This window comes from Oncorhynchus kisutch, linkage group LG8 (genome assembly GCF_002021735.2).
Source record: "Oncorhynchus kisutch isolate 150728-3 linkage group LG8, Okis_V2, whole genome shotgun sequence".
Taxonomy (NCBI): Eukaryota; Metazoa; Chordata; class Actinopteri; order Salmoniformes; family Salmonidae; genus Oncorhynchus; species Oncorhynchus kisutch.
Window position 1 is genome coordinate 41942286 of NC_034181.2, and position 16706 is coordinate 41958991.

Consider the following 16706-nt stretch of genomic DNA (forward strand, 5'->3'; position numbering starts at 1 on the left):
TGGACAGCACACACCTGTCTATTTAAGGTTTGACAGTTGACAGTGCATGTCAGAGCAAAAACCAAGCCATGAAGTCGAAGGAACTGTCCGAGACAGGAATGTGTCGAGGCACAGATCTGGGGAAGGGTACCAAAAAATGTCTGCAGCATTGAAGGTCCCCAAGAACACAGTCGGCCCCAATCATCCTTAAATGGAAGAAGTTTGGAACCACCCAGACTCTTCCTAGAGCTGGCCGCCTGGTCAAACTGAGCAATCTGGGGATAAGGACCTTTGTCAGGGAGGTGACCAAGAACCTGTTGGTCACTCTAATTGAGCTCCAGAGTTCCTCTGTGGAGATGAGACAACCTTCCAGAAGGACAACCATCTCTGTAACACTAAACCAATCAGGCCTTTATGGTAGACTGGCCAGACAGAAGCCACTCCTCAGGAAAAGGCACATAACAGCCCACTTGGAGTTTGCCAAACAGCAATGAAAGGACTCAGACCATGAGAAACAAGATTCTCTGGTCAGATGAAACCAAGATTGAACTCTTTGGCCTGAATGCCAAGCGTCATGTCTGGAGGAAACCTGGCAAAATCCCTACAGTGAAACATGGTGGTGGCAGCATCATGCTATGGGGATGTTTTTCAGTGGCAGGAACTGGGAGACTAGTCAGGATCGAGGGAGAATTGAAGGGAGCAAAGTACAGAGAGATCCTTGGTGAAAACCTGCTCCAGAATGCTCAGGACCTCGAAGGTTCACCTTCCAACAGGACAACGACCCTAAGCACACAGCCAAGACAATGCAGTGGCTTCAGGACAAGTCTCTGAATGTCCATGAGTGGCCAAGCCAGAGCCCGTACATGAACCCGGTCGAACATCTCTAGAGAGACCTGAAAATAGATGTGCAGCGACACCTCCCATCCAACCTGACAGAGCTTGAGAGGATCTTCAGAAAAGAATAGGAGAAACTCCCCAAATACAGGTGTGCCAAGCTTGTAGCATCATACCCATCATACTCAAGGCTGTAATCGCTGCCAAAGGTGTTTAAACAAAATGCTGAAAATAAGGGTCTAAATACTTATATAAACGTCATATTTCCATTTTTTATCTTTAATAAATCTGCATTAATTTCTAAACACCTCATTTTGCTTTGTCATTATGGGGTATTATGTGTAGATGAATGAGGGGGGAAACTATTTAATCCATTTTAGAATAAGGCTGTAATGTAACAAAATGTGGGAAAAGCCAAGCGGTCTGAGATGGTTTCTTACAGTTTGTGCAGAAATTCTTTGGTTGTGCAAACCCACTGTTTCATCAGCTGTCCGGGTGGCTGGTCTCAGATGATCCTGCAGGTGAAGAAGCCAGATGTGGTGGTCCCGGGCTGGCGTGGTTACACTTGGTCTGCAGCTGAGGGCTGTTGGATGTACTGCCAAATACTCTAAAACTACATTGGAGGCAGCTTATGGTACTGTAGAGAAATAAGCAAATTCTTTGGCAACAGCTCTGGTGGGAATTCCTGCAGTCAGCATGCCAATGCAACGTGTAAGGTGCTGCTTCCATGTTTCATGAGCTGACATAAAAGATCTTAGAAATGTTCCATATGCACAAGAGGCTTATTTCTCTCAGATTTTGTGCACAAATGTATTACCATCCCTGTTAGTGAGCATTTTTCTTTTGCCAAGATACTCCATCCACCTGACAGGTGTGGCATATCAAGAAGCTGATTAAACAGCATTATAATTACACAGGTGCACCTTGTGCTGGGGACAATAAAAGACCACTCTAAAATGTGGACAATGCCACAGATGGGAGGGTGCAATTTGCATGCGGACTACAGAAATATCCACCAGAGCATTTCTCATCAACAATCTGCCTCCTACGTTGTTTTCGAGAATTTGGCAGTATGCTCAACTGGCCTCACAACCGCAGACCATGTGTATGGCATTGTGTGGGCACAGATATACCAAAATGAGATCCTGAGGACCATTGTCGTGCCATTGATCCGCTGCCATCACCTAATTTTTTTCAGAGTGATAATGCACGGCCCCAAGTCGCAAAGATCTCTAGACAATTCCTGTAAGCTGAAAATGTCCCAGTTCTTCCATGGCCTGCATACTCACCACACATGTCACCCATTGAGAATGTTTGGGATGCTCTGGATGCTCTGGACACTGTGTTCCAGTTCCCACCAATATCCAGCAACTTCACACAGCCATTGAAGATGAGTGGGACAACATTCCACAGGCCACAATCAACAGCCTGATCAACTCTATTTGAAGGACGTGTTGCGTTACATGAGGCAAATGGTGGTCACACCAGATACTGACTGGTTTTCTGATCTACACCTCTACCTTTTTTTTAAGGTATCTGTGACCAACAGATGCATATCTGTATTCCCAGTCATGTGAAATCCATAGGTCAGCGCATAATTCAATTATTTTAATTGACTGATTTCCTTATATGAACTATAACTCTGTAAAATCTTTGACATTGTTGCATGTTGTGTTTATATTTTTGTTCAGTATATATAGACCTTATAAAGGGTTTAGGACTGCATCCAGAATGGATCACATCAGTGTAGGTATAGTAACTAAAGCAAGATAGACTGTTAGGCTGAATCCCAACATGAGATATTTGTGTGTAAACTCAAACTTGTGCATACATTGTGCATAAATAAAAATCGATATCTTGAAATACTGTACATATTTTCCCTTTCAACTCGTGAATAAATCATTGATTGAGATGGGCAAAAACTATTTAGGATCCAACCTCACCTCAATGAATCCAATTCTTACCCATCTACTCATAGCAAACCACTCTCACCACTAGACAAATTATTCAGTCCACTTCAGTCTGTCTCATAATCCTTAAACACAGAAATGGTTAAATATCCAAGACATACTAACGACGTCCATTGTCATAGAATATAACCTAAATGGGAACTATAGTAGGCTTTGCAATATTTCACTTCCGACTGCTTTGGGCTGACAAGGGGTTTGGAAAACCAACTCCTCTCCGAATCTGCATTTTGTGTTTCTCCTCTTTTGCATCATGGTGCTGAGGCAAGCATCTCTGCAGGGGAGGAAAGGAGAGTGGGACAGGAAATAAACTGGGTCTGGCTTGCAGCTCAATCATCTGTGCATTGGCTAGGCGTCTCCACACAACAGCTCTCTCAACTGTGGGAGAACTAGTGTTTGTTTGTTTGAGTGTGTGTGTGTCGCAATTTATGCGCATGTGTATCTGCATGCATGAACTACTATACCATTGCACTTCAGACAGTTAGCTATTATGACAAATTAAGTGATTGACACAGGAGGGGCAAAGACTAGGACGCAGGCACCCTGTCACTGCCACATTGAAAGCTTTGCTTTGCAGGCACTTTAAACATTTTTTTTATTGGCGTTCAGAGTCATTTTTTGTTATTATATTTTTGGCTGTTTTTCAAATGTCATTGCAATTTGTTTCTACTTGTGTGACCCCAGAGTACTGTTTCCTGCCTATTCCTTGTCTCTTCTCTTACAAATGGCACATACTGATAGCATGGTCGTAATGTCAGCTTCCTCATGCAGTATATATTGCATCCTGGTACTGTATGTACTCTATACAGTTATCTAGTGGACACAATTTGGAGTAGGATGGTTATAAACAGTTCTTTGTGATTGTCGAGAAGCCAAATTACCAGATTACAACCAGGTAGAGATGTCAGTCATGACTAAATTAAGACGTCTGGGAAAGATTGCAACCAGATTGCAACAAGTTAAGAATGTGTTTGTCTGGTCTGTAAGAATATGTTTAAAAAAGTAATTTTATCAGTATTCAACCTGACCATCACGTCACAAAACGTGAACATGACAAAACAAAATACATCAGGAATACATATTGCAACAGTTTATTATATATATATATATATATATATATATATATATATATATAATTATTTTTTTAACATTTGTGGGGGCACAGTGTCATAGAGGATATGAGAAATACAGCCAGTCATTGATTTAGTGCCACATCTGCAGTGGAGCATTCAGCCTGTTAAAACTAGGCCCAGCCTGGCCCATCCACAGTCTGCAGCTACTCCCTATCCTATCCCCCACAGCATCCTCTGCAGGCATTGTCATCTTTATTTTAAAGATAATTAATGTGCACAAAGGATTACAGCCTACTGCGCCATGCTGCACAAGATAAATATGTTACACCAAATAATTCGCTTGTCTGCAAGAATTATTAGCCTTTATTGTAGAGATGAGAACCCTCTGAACACATCTAGCCGAGGAAGAGCAGAGAATACGGGGGCTCTACACTTTTCCTGTGAGCCTAAACATTCTGCTGCTTACCCTTTGTAACGCAATACCAAAGCAGCCACATTGAGCTGTGTGTGTGTCTGTGTGTGTATCACTATTTGAAATAATTTGAAAGCCAGGCAGTCACCTCTCATATCCCATTCTACTGTCGTGCCCTTGAATCTGACATAAGACAACTCAAAAGCAGACATTCATATCTCTGCCACCTCTGGCCCTGTTAGCCACTTGGGTTGGGATTGGAAAAGCACACTGCTGAACAGAGACAATATTTGACAACTTTTATCCGTCCATGCAGCAGAGAGAGAGGAAAGGCTCACTGGGAGTGCAGGCCTGGGCTGCACCAGCAGGGAGCTGTCGAACAGAATGAGCCGCCCTTGTTCCTCTCCTCTACTGTTCTCCACTTTTCCTTTCCTTTCCTTTACCTCTCCTCTATGCCCATCACTCCTTCCCCTCTCGTTTCCTCCTCTCCTCTATCTCCTGTTTCACCTGGTGCTGTCCGACAAGGCCAAGACAGGCAGTGACATTGAACACCTCAAGACTAGGGGAGTTCACTGCTGGTGAGTCACACAGGAGAAAGGGGGTGACAGAACTACTGACTGCTTCTTTAGACTGTGAACGGTGAAGTGTCAAGTACTCACAATGGAATTGAGCCTAACCTAAAGGGAAGGGACATTTTGAGGTGGACCTGTTTTTACATAAAATAAATGTACGCCTCGGATGAGTCTTAGAAATAAGGGCAGATGAGCATACAGCGACTAATGGAAATATTACAACTGTCATAAGATTGTCACATATGTACAGTACCAGTCAAAAGTTTGGACACACCTACTCATTCAAGGGTTTTTCTTTATTTTTAAAATTTTTCTACATAGAATAATAGTGAAGACATCAAAACTATGAAATCATGTAGTAATCAAAAGTGTTTAACAAATCAAAATATATTTTTGATTTTAGATTCTTTGCCTTTGACAGCTTTGCACACCCTTGGCATTCTCTCAACCACCTTCAAGAGGAATGCTTTTCCAACAGTCTTGAAGGAGTGGCCATTTATGCTGAGCACTTGTTGCTGCTTTTCCTTCGCTCTGCAGTCCAACTCATCCCAAACTATCTCAATTGGGTTGAGGTTGGGTGATTGTGGAGGCCAGGTCATCTGAGGCAGAACTCCATCACTTTACTTGGTCAAATAGCACTTACACAGCCTGGAGGTGTGTTTTGGGTCATTGTCCTACAAATGAAAGTTCCACTTGTAGGGCTCCAGAGTGGTGCAGTAGTATAATGCAGTGCTAGAGGTGTCACTACAAACCATGGTTCGTTCCCAGGCTGTGTCACATCCAGCTGTGATTGGGAGTCTCATAGGCGGTGCACAATTAGCCCAGCGTCATCTGGGTTAGGGGAGGGTTTGGCTGGGTGGGTAGGCCGTCAATGTAAATAAGAATTTGCCTAGTTAAAGGTAAAAAATTAAATAAAAATGCAAACCAGATGGAATGGTGTATCGCTGCAGAATGCTGTGATAGCCATTCTGGTTCAGTGTGCTTTGAATTCTAAATAAATCACTGACAGTATCACCAGCAAAGCACCCCCACATCATCACACCTCCTTCTCCATGCTTCTCGGTGGCAACCACACATGTGGAGATCATCCGTTCAGCTACTCTGCATGTCACAAAGACATGGCGGTTTGAACCAAAAATCTCAAATTTGGACTCATCAGTCCAAAGGACAGATTTCACTGGTCTAATGTCCATTGCTCGTGTTTCTTGGCCCAAAAAAAGTATCTTCTTCTTATTGGTGTCATTTAGTAGTGGTTTCTTTGCAGCAATTTGACTATGAAGGCCTGATGCACGCAGTCTCCTCTGAACAGTTGATGTTGAGATGTGTCTGTTACTTGAACTCTGTGAAGCATTTATTTGGGCTGCAATCTGAGGTGCAGTTAACTCTAATGAACTTATCCTCTGCAGCAGAGGTAACTCTGGGCCTTCCTTTCCTGTGGCAGCCCTCATGAGAGCACATTTCATCATAGAGCTTGATGGTTTTTGTGACTGAACTTAAAACCTGTTAAGGCTAGGGCAGAATACTGCCCCCGTTGGTGAAATGCGTGCCCATAGTAAACAGAAAAAAAATCTGTAAAAAATTGCTAATATTTGCATATAATAAATATTATTGAATAGAAAACACTCTAAAGCTTCTAAAACCGTTTAAATTATGTCTGTAAGTAAAGCAGAACTCTCAGGGCACTCATTCTCCCAAACTCTCTCTTGTCATCCAAAAAGTTGGCCCAACTTTGACGTCATCGCCCCCACCCTTCCCAAGCACCTACGGTCCTGGGAACAGTTCCTATGCCTTCAGCGCGGTGTCCGCTTTCAATGGGGCTTCTCATTGTGTGAATCGCGCGCTCACGAGATTAATGACGGCCGAATCCTTTCGGTCGCGCGAGATCTCACGCGCATTCTGCGCCTGTGGTGTCTTTCTTTCAAGATTGATTAAACGATGCGTGTGTTTCTCTTTGTCCTGAGAATTGCGGTGAAGCTATATAGCATGCTAACGCTGTGTTCTGAACCAAGTTTGACAAGTTTAGTCGACATATAATATGTAATTTCGACGTTTTGGTGCGAACTAACTTTACTTTTTGGCTGCATTTCAACCGAAATATGTCGTGTTTGATAACCGAAAGACACAGACTTCAAAACTAAAGCTGTTTTTGGTAAGTATAAACCCTTCCAGGTCTTCTGATGGAAGAACAGCAAAGGTAAGGGAACATTTATGTGTTAAATCTGGGTTTCTGTGGAGGAGCCAAAATGCTAATTCCTGAGCGCCGACTCACATTATAGCCTAGTGAACGAAATCTGTAAAGTTAAAAATAAATGTAACACAGCTGTTTTATTAAGAAGAAGTGTATCTTTCTAAGTATATGTAGAACATGTATATTTAGTCAACGTTTATGATGTGTATTTCTGTTATCTGGCAGAGTTACCATAATTTCTCCAGGCATTGTTGTAGCATTTTTTAGCCATGACCTTCTATGTAAACCGTGATTTATGGATATAATTAGCATATTATTGAAAAAAACATAAATGTACTGTATAACATGTTCTATTCCTGTCATCTGATGAAGATTTTCAAAAGGTTAGTGAATTATTTTACTTTTAATCCTGCTTTTGTGATTGCATCTATTGTTCTACAAAATGGCTATGTAAATTAGCCTATCTTTGGTGGTGGTTTGACATAAATATGTGCTATGTTTTCGCCGTAAAACATTTTAGAAATCTGACTTGGTGGCTAGATGAACAAGGTGTTTATCTTTCATTTGAGCTATTGGACTTGTTAATGTGTGGAGGTTAAATATTTCTAAGAATATTTTTTGCGTTCTGTGTGCTACTGTGTCAGTTGAGCAGTGGGGGGAGGTGCCCTAGCGGGACGTGTGGTGCCAAGAAACGTTGAAAGTTATTGAAATTTTCCGTATTGACTGACCTTCATATCTTTGCTTATTTGAGCTCTTCTTGACATAATATGGACTTGGTCATTTGCCAAATAGGGCTATCTTCTGTATACCATCCATACCTTGTCACAACAAAACTGATTGTCTCAAATGCATTAAGAAGGAAAGAAATTACACAAATTAACTTTTAACAAGGCACACCTGTTAATTGAAATGCATTCCGGTTGACTACCTTATGAAGCTGGTTGAGAGAATCCCAAGACTGTGCATAGCATTATCAAGGCAAAGTGTGGCTACTTAGAAGAATCTCAAATATAAAATATATTTAGATTTGTTTAACACTATTTTGTTTACTACATGATTCCATATGTGTTATTTCATAGTTTTGATGTTTTCACTATTATTTTACAATGTAGAATGAGTAGTTGGGTCCAGACTTTTGACTGGTACTGTATATTAACAATAGCATGGGAGCTTTCCCAAGTTAAAGAGGTCCATTCCAGGCATGATTATTAAGAATCAAGTCAGATGCTTTTAGGAGCTCTTGCCTGTAACATAGCTACAGTGTAGTCTCCTGTACAAGGCCAGTATATGCTTGTACTACATAATGCTGATCAGTGCTATTTGGGAGGCTATCAGGCTATTAATTGTCAGGCGGTGGTTGAATAGCTCCCTGAGCACAGCTTACCCTGATACACTATACACACAATAATCCACTTGAGCAGAAAACCTTGGATCTGAGCTGTTCTAAGATGTGGCCCTTACTCAAACAGAGGAAGCTTGTCCTCGATTTGACTATAACTGTGCTGCAGTTTTCTATTTGGAGGGAGGCAGAAGGGAAATTTGAAATGGTCAAAGCTAGTACACAATATAGTAAATAGAGTGCCACTTGAAACACATACCCTATGAGGAAGAAGGCAGAGGGGAAGCTAGCTCAGATCTCTGTACCATTAGAAAGTAGAGGGATAATGAAAGTCATGAAGTTCTCTCATCTGACCCTCTGGTGTGACTTGAGCAGGGGTGTTGGCATTAACGGTGTACGTGTGCTGTGGATACAGGGAGTGCATGCAGGCTCCAGGATACGTGTCTCATGCTAAAAGCCTGTCACCTAATTAAAAACCTTGACCCTCCTGCCGGCTGGGAATAATGAGGCTGACGCTGCAGCGAATTCATTTAATTACAGTACATGACAAAAATGCCTGGTTCGAGCATTATACACACACACACACACACACACACACACACACACACACACACACACACACACACACACACACCAGAGGAGCAGGATTTTTTATCACTGCAGTCGGTATCTACTTAGCTCATCCTTAATGTATTTTTTTAATGGGGAACATTTACCAAGTGGATTTATATTTCTTTAAATCATGCAGGAAATGTAACTGATGTCAAGACTGTTTGGTCTTCCACTTGGGGATGGGAAAAGACCATGGGTCCTAGATCAGTCTTTGGGCAGACAGACAGTCACATAATGTATACCACTACCTGTGTTGTTGTTTTGCCTCACATTTGGATATCCCGTGTGATGTTAATGCTAAAGCAAACTTCCTGACATTCAAAGTGACCCCTTGTAATGTTCTTAACACACATACAGTGGATTCAATCTGACAGGCATCTGCAAACAGCAGCTGGCACAAGGTGCCAGAGATAAGAGTGGTGAAATAGCTCACCTTCAAGACAAACACGGAATGCTTTCAAGCACACTCAGGAGGGAGTTGGTGCCGTTTCGCCACTGACCTGCTATGATTGTCATCCATTTCTGTTTAATCAATGGTAAATATTGCCTCTGGATGGGTCTATTCAAATCAAATGTTATTGGTCACATGCCTCGTAAACAGGTGTGGATTAACAGTAAAATGCTTACTTATGGGTCATTGTCCAACAATGCAGAGTTAAAGTAGAGGTAAATATATAAATAGTGAGAAGAGGAATAAATACACAGTGATTGCTTTGCTTACCAGAGTACACTGCTGAGAGCCCATTTAGCACATGGTCATCCAAACCCATAAACCAGACTTATGAAGTAAATGGCAAGCTTTTGGGGTAGGGGAGGGCTGCACGGAAGAAAAAAAAAGAAAATCGTTTGACTTTTGGACCCCACAGCCATGGGAGAATAATCCCTGAAAGCTATAAGAGTTGGCCCAAATCAAGAGGAGGATGTCTCATACTGTACATAATTATTTGGGAGAGCACCAATCCATACAAATAGGTCTGTAATAAGGAAACCAGATACTGCGGCTTACCGTTGAGCTTCAAAATGGCTTTAGGCATATTTCCTACTGGGTTCCTACTTTGATGTGGCAAAGCTGCACATCTATAGTGCAAAACTGGGCTATACCGTATATCGATAGCTGGCTACTGTCACGCCCTGACCGTAGAGAGCTTTTTATGTCTCTATTTTGGTTTGGTCAGGGTGTGATTTGGGTGGGCATTCTATGTCCTTTTTCTATGTTTTGTATTTATTTGTTTTGGCCGGGTATGGTTCTCAATCAGGGACAGCTGTCTATCGTTGTCTCTGATTGAGAACCATACTTAGGTAGCTTTTTCCCACATGGGTTATGTGAGTAGTTATTTTCTGTTTTGTGTTTCTGCACCTGACAGGGCTGTTTCGGTTTTCATTCATTCTCTTTGTTAATGTTGTTATTTCAGTGTTCAGTTCAAATAAAAGCATGAACACTTGGCCACAGCGCACCTTGGTCCTCTCCTTTCATCAGCCGTTACAGCTACAAAAAACTTCCTTATGTTGATTACTTTCACTGAAAAAACTCCCTAACATAATTACGTTATCGTACAGAAACACCCAATGTGTCTTGGTGACATGTCCTTCTTTGTCTTTTGAAACGGTCCAGCATATCTAATGAAATGGCCAGAGGGGACTCTTTGTGCTCCGGAATCAGTAGTCAACTTACTCCTCCGCAGCTGGGTGATTAAGACTCAGTCTTGCGTGTTTGTTTGTCTGATCCTTTAGCCAAGAGGGTATAACACACAGGCCACCCTGCTGCTCTGTGTCAGCATTCATTGAATTTCCTCACTGATAGCTGCACCTTTCCCTCACACGACAGTGAGAGCGTATTTAGGACAATACTGAACGATAGATCCATTCAGTGGTAGGGAGGCTGTGTCTAATTGAGAAACTGATAGTGAGTGCAATGGTCATGGCTGTATATCAGCAAAAATGAGGAGAAAGCTCAAATCTAATTGTCGTTAAGCTGAACTGTATTGGTCTTTTACAATGTTAAGATAATGGTTGGCCGGATGCATATTCATCAGGTGAGCAGAGGAAAGATGGGGTATGTACAGTAAGCAGTAACTATGATGCAAAGCCATTCAAAGAAAAGATTAACAGAGGGAAACTCCTTTTTACCTCATATCAGGAAGAAATGATGAGCCTCTATGTTGGGAAGAACTTATTTTATTACGAAAGCGCAATTCCACTGGTCTGCAACCACTGTTCTGTTTGTCAATTCAGCAGAGCGTTCTGGTAGAAACTAAGGAGGACGGCTCTTTTTGGACAGACTGCATTTCTATAAGTGATTTTTTTAATGATAGTTTAAAGGTACAATACATAGCCTCTTAAATGATGCAGAAAAACAGACATGTAATTTTTTTTACCCCCTTTTCGTAGTATCCAATTGTTAGTAGTTACTGTCTTGTCTCATCTCTACATCTCCCGCACGGACTCGGGAGAAGCGAAGCCTGAGAGCCATGCGTCCTCCGAAACACAACCCAACCAAGCTGCACTGCTTCTTAACACTGCACTGCTTCTTAACACAGCCCGGAAGCCAGCCGCACCAATGTGTAGGAGGAAACACCGTACACCTAGCGACCTGGTCAGCATGCACTGTGCCCAGCCCAACCACAGGAGTCGCTAGTGCGCGATGAGACAGGGATATCCCTGCCACCCAAACCCTTCCTAACCCGGACGACGCTGGGCCAATTTTTTTTTACCTTGTATTAACTGCACATGCGTAAATTATAAACATGCTTAATAATTATGGTTTGTTTTCTTTGTGATTAAATTTTTTATTTATTTTATTTTATTTTTTTTATTTAACCTTTATTTAACCAGGCAAGTCAGTTAAGAACACATTCTTATTTTCAATGACGGCCTGGGAACAGTGGGTTAACTGCCTGTTCAGGGGCAGAACGACAGATTTGTACCTTGTCAGCTCGGGGGTTTGAACTCGCAACCTTCCGGTTACTAGTCCAATGCTCTAACCACTAGGCTACGCTGCCGCCCCATAAATTAAACAAGTACCCCTATCCTTTGGGATGAGGAAGTTACTTCAAAAAAGTGCCAGATTGAATCCATCATTATCATAAAGTGTCTTAATGAATACCAGGTAAACGCCTGCAGAAATAGGACTGTATCAGTACTTTCTATAAATTTGGGTGTGGTGTGTGTGCAATGTGCCTAAATGTAGGGTTTTTTAAATGTATTTTTTATTTCACCTTTATTTAATCAAGTAGGCTAGTTGAGAACAAGTTCTCATTTGCCATTGCGACCTGGCCAGTTGCAGACTCTGGGGCCTTTCAGAACAAGTGTATGTAAACAGGTGCACCTCAGCCACACTCAAGGTACTAAACGATATCATAACTGCCATCGATAAAAGACAGTACTGTGCAGCCGTCTTCATCGACCTGGCCAAGGCTTTCGACTCTGTCAATCACCATATTCTTATCGGCAGATTCAGTAGCCTCGGTTTTTCTAATGACTGCCTTGCCTGGTTCACCAACTACTTTGCAGACAGAGTTCAGTGTGTCAAATCGGAGGGCATGATGTCCGGTTCTCTGGCAGTCTCTATGGGGGTACCACAGTGTTCAATTCTCGGGCCGACTCTTTTCTCTGTATATATCAATGATGTTGCTCTTGCTGTGGGCGATTCCCTGATCCACCTCTACACAGACGACACCATTCTGTATACTTCTGGCCCTTCCGTGGAAACTGTGCTATCTAACCTCCAAATGAGCTTCAATGCCATACAAATGCATGCTTTTCAAACGTTCGCTGCCTGCACCCGCACGCCCGACTAGCATCACCACCCTGGATGGTTCCGACTTAGAATATGTGGACATCTATAAGTACCTAGGTGTCTGGCTAGACTACAAACTCTCCTTCCAGACTCATATCAAACATCTCCAATCCAACATCAAATCTAGAGTCGGCTTTCTATTTCGCAACAAAGCCTCCTTCACTCATGCCGCAAAACTTACCCTAGTAAAACTGACTATCCTACCGATCCTCGACTTCGGCGATGTCATCTACAAAATAGCTTCCAATACTCTACTCAGCAAACTGGATGCAGTTTATCACAGTGCCATCCGTTTTGTTACTAAAGCACCGTATACCACCCACCACGGCGACCTGTATGCTCTAGTCGGCTGGCCCTCGCTACATGTTCGTCGCCAGACCCACTGGCTCCAGGTCATCTACAAGTCTATGCTAGGTAAAGCTCCGCCTTATCTCAGTTCACTGGTCACGATGGCAACACCCACCCGTAGCACGCGCTCCAGCAGGTGTATCTCACTGATCATCCCTAAAGCCAAAACCTCATTTGGCCGCCTTTCCTTCCAGTTGTCTGCTGCCTGCGACTGGAACGAATTGCAAAAATCTCTGAAGTTGGAGACTTTTATCTCCCTCACCAACTTCAAACATCTGCTATCTGAGCAGCTAAACGATCGCTGCAGCTGTACATAGTCCATCAGTATATGGCCCACCCAATTTACCTACCTTATCCCCATACTGCTCTTATTTTACTTACTTTTCTGCTATTTTGCACACCAGTATCTCTACTTGCACATGTTCATCTGATCATTTATCACTCCAGTGTTAATCTGCTAAATTGTAATTATTCAATCCTATGGCCTATTTATTGCCTACCTCCTCATGCATTTTGCACACAATGTATATAGATTCTTTTTTTCTACTATGTTATTGACTTGTTTATTGTTTACTCCATGTGTAACTCTGTGTTGTTGTCTGTTCACACTGCTATGCTTTATCTTGGCCAGGTCGCAGTTGCAAATGAGAACTTGTTCTCAACTAGCCTACCTGGTTAAATAAAGGTGAAATAAAATAAAAAATTAAATAAAAACTGAGATCATGTAACACTTAGATAGCACATAGATGGACTTTATTTAACTAACTATGTGACTTCTGAAGGTAATTGGTTGCACCAGATCTTATTTAGATCTTATTTAGGGGCTTCATAGCAAAGGGGGTGAATACATGTGCACGCATCACTTTTCTGTTTTTATTTTTTAGAATTTTTTGAAACAGGTAATTATTTTCATTTCACTTCACAATTTGTGTATGTCATAAGGGAGTGAAAAAACAAATAACTGCTACTGAGTGGGTGGTGCCTGTGCTGTTTTCAAAGTTATTACATTAAACAGAAAAAAGTTGCTATCAGTCGGTTGCATAAAGACTTAGACATCAATGTTAAAATATAATATAAATTAATGAATCACGAGGTGGTAATGGGGTTCGTAATAGTTCAATTATATTTCAAAGGTCACATTGAAATCAGTGGTGGAGAGCAGATGCATCTCAGGGGAGAACTATCAATTAGGAGCCATGTTGCCATAAGATCAAATGAATACCAACCACTAGGTAGAAAATATACATTAAAATGTAAATTCAATGTGTTGTTATTATTTGTATTATTATACATCTCCTTATCCCTCATCTTGACCCAGCCCTGCCTGCAACTACAACGATAAATGAACAGTAAGCTCTCATTTAAGTGGAAAGCAAATGGAAATGTTTTATCACTGGAGGGAAGGAAAGGAAAAGTTTCAGCCACTGGTGGTAATCACAGTAATCCAGTCTGTTCAGTTAGGGGCTCACAGCAACTCTATAGGTCAGAATGAATCAGAACAGAATGCATTAGCTGGGGAACACAGACAATGCCTAGCAATGTGTTGTTTAGAATCTTAGAAGATGTTGGCAGAAGGTCGACATCAGCCATACCAAATGCAAAGGAGTGAAGTCTAGAATACAGAGACCCCACGAGTTTTAAGAAACACATTATCTACTACTGTCTGTTTGAATGATCTCATCGGAAGGCTAATGGACATTTCTGGCATTCTCCTAATGTGTTTGCAGCTTTCCCCATGACTCTAATTTATGATCAACACTTACATACTTCAGTGAAATAACAGTCAACTACAGTTTCCTAGTATGAGAATGGGTGACAGGTAGCCTAACGGTTAAGAGTGTTGGGCCAGTCACTGAAAGGTCGCTGGTTTGAATCCCCGAGCTGACGCGGTGAAAAATCTGTCCTTGAGCGGGTCAATGAACCCTATAATTGAAAAAGAATGTCTGCTAAATTACAAAAATTTATATTTCGTTCTTCTATATCGCTGGTTTAAAAGGTATCAACAATACCATGTACTGTCATTTCATGGCGCTGGAGGGGATTGCTGCCCACGACATGAATAACATACAGCTGGCGGGTTTTATGCTATTTCTGCAGGATAGAACAGTGGCCTCAGGTAAAGCAAGGGGTGGCGGTCTATGAATATTTGTAAACAACAGCTGGTGCACGAAATCTAAGGAGGTCTCAAGGATTTGCTCGCCTGAGGTAGAGTATTTCACGATAAGCTGTAGACCACAATATTTACCAAGATAGTTTTCATCTGTATTTGTTGTATCTGTCTATATACCACCACAAACCGATGCTGGCACTAAGACCGTACTCAATGAGTTGTATACGGCCATAAGCAAAAAGGAAAGCAGAGGCGGCGCTCCAGGTGGCCGGGGACCTATTTTCTACCTGCATGTTAAACGTGCAACGAGAGGAAAAAACAACTCTAGAACACCTTATCCTTCTGGTTCCTGTTTACAAGCAAAAACTAAAGCAGGAAATACCAATGACTCACTCAATACAGAAGTGGTAATTTTCCTAGATCAAGTCAGTAATACCTACATGTCTCAAGTGAAGGTAACCTACCAAAATGACTACCAACCCGTAGCATTCACATCGGTAGCCATGAAGTGCTGTGAGAGGGTGGTCATGATTCATATCAACACCATCATCCTGGAAGCCCTAGACCCACTCCAATTTGCATACAGCCCCAGCAAGTCCACAGAGGCAGCAATCTCAATCTAACTCAGCACTGCCCTTTCCCACCTGGACAAAAGGAACGTGTGAAAATGCTGTTCATTGACTACAGCTCAGCGTTCAACACCCTCAAAGCTCATCACTAAGCTAAGGACCCTGGGACTAAACACCTCCCTCTGCAACTGGATCCTGGACTTAATGACGGGCCGCCCCCCAGGTGGTAAGGGTAGGCAAGAACACATCTGCCACTCTGATCCTCAACACTGGGGCCCCTCAGGGGTGCATGCATAGTCCCCTCCTTTACTCCCTGTTCACCCACGACAGCGTGGCCAAGCACGACTCCATCACCATCATTAAGTTTGCTGACGACACACCAGTGGTAGGCCTGATCACTGACAATGATGAGGCAGCCTATAGGGAGGAGGTCAGAGACCTGGCAGTGTGCTGCCAGGACAACAACCTCTCCCTCAATGTGAGCAAGACAAAGGAGCTGATCGTGGACTAGAGGAAAAGGAGGTTCGAACAGGCATCGACGGGGCTGTAGTGGAGCGGGTCGAGAGTTTCAAGTTTCTTGGTGTCCACATCACCAACAAACTATCATGGTCCAAACACATCAAGACAGTCATGAAGAGGGTGCAACAACATCTTTTTCCTCTCAGTAGATTGAAACGTTTTGGCATGGGTCCCCAGATCCTTAAAAAGTTCTACAGCTGCACAGAGCATCCTGACCGGTTGCATCTCCGCCTGGTATGGCAACTGCTCGGCATCTGACTGTAAGGCGCTAGAGAGGGTAATGCGTACGGCCCAGTACATCACTGGGGCCAAGCTTTCTGCCATCCAGGACCTACAGGTGGTGTCAGAGGAAAATTGTCAAAGACTACAGACACCCAAGTCATAGACT

The 16706-nt window shown here is 42.5% G+C and overlaps 1 protein-coding gene across 1 annotated transcript in view; it reads right to left on the bottom strand.

The window, feature by feature from the left end:
* The window catches only part of LOC109894862 (fibrinogen C domain-containing protein 1), a 165840-nt gene that overhangs the window by 135604 nt on the left and 13530 nt on the right, over positions 1 to 16706 (bottom strand). The gene's annotated exons all lie outside the window — the stretch shown is intronic.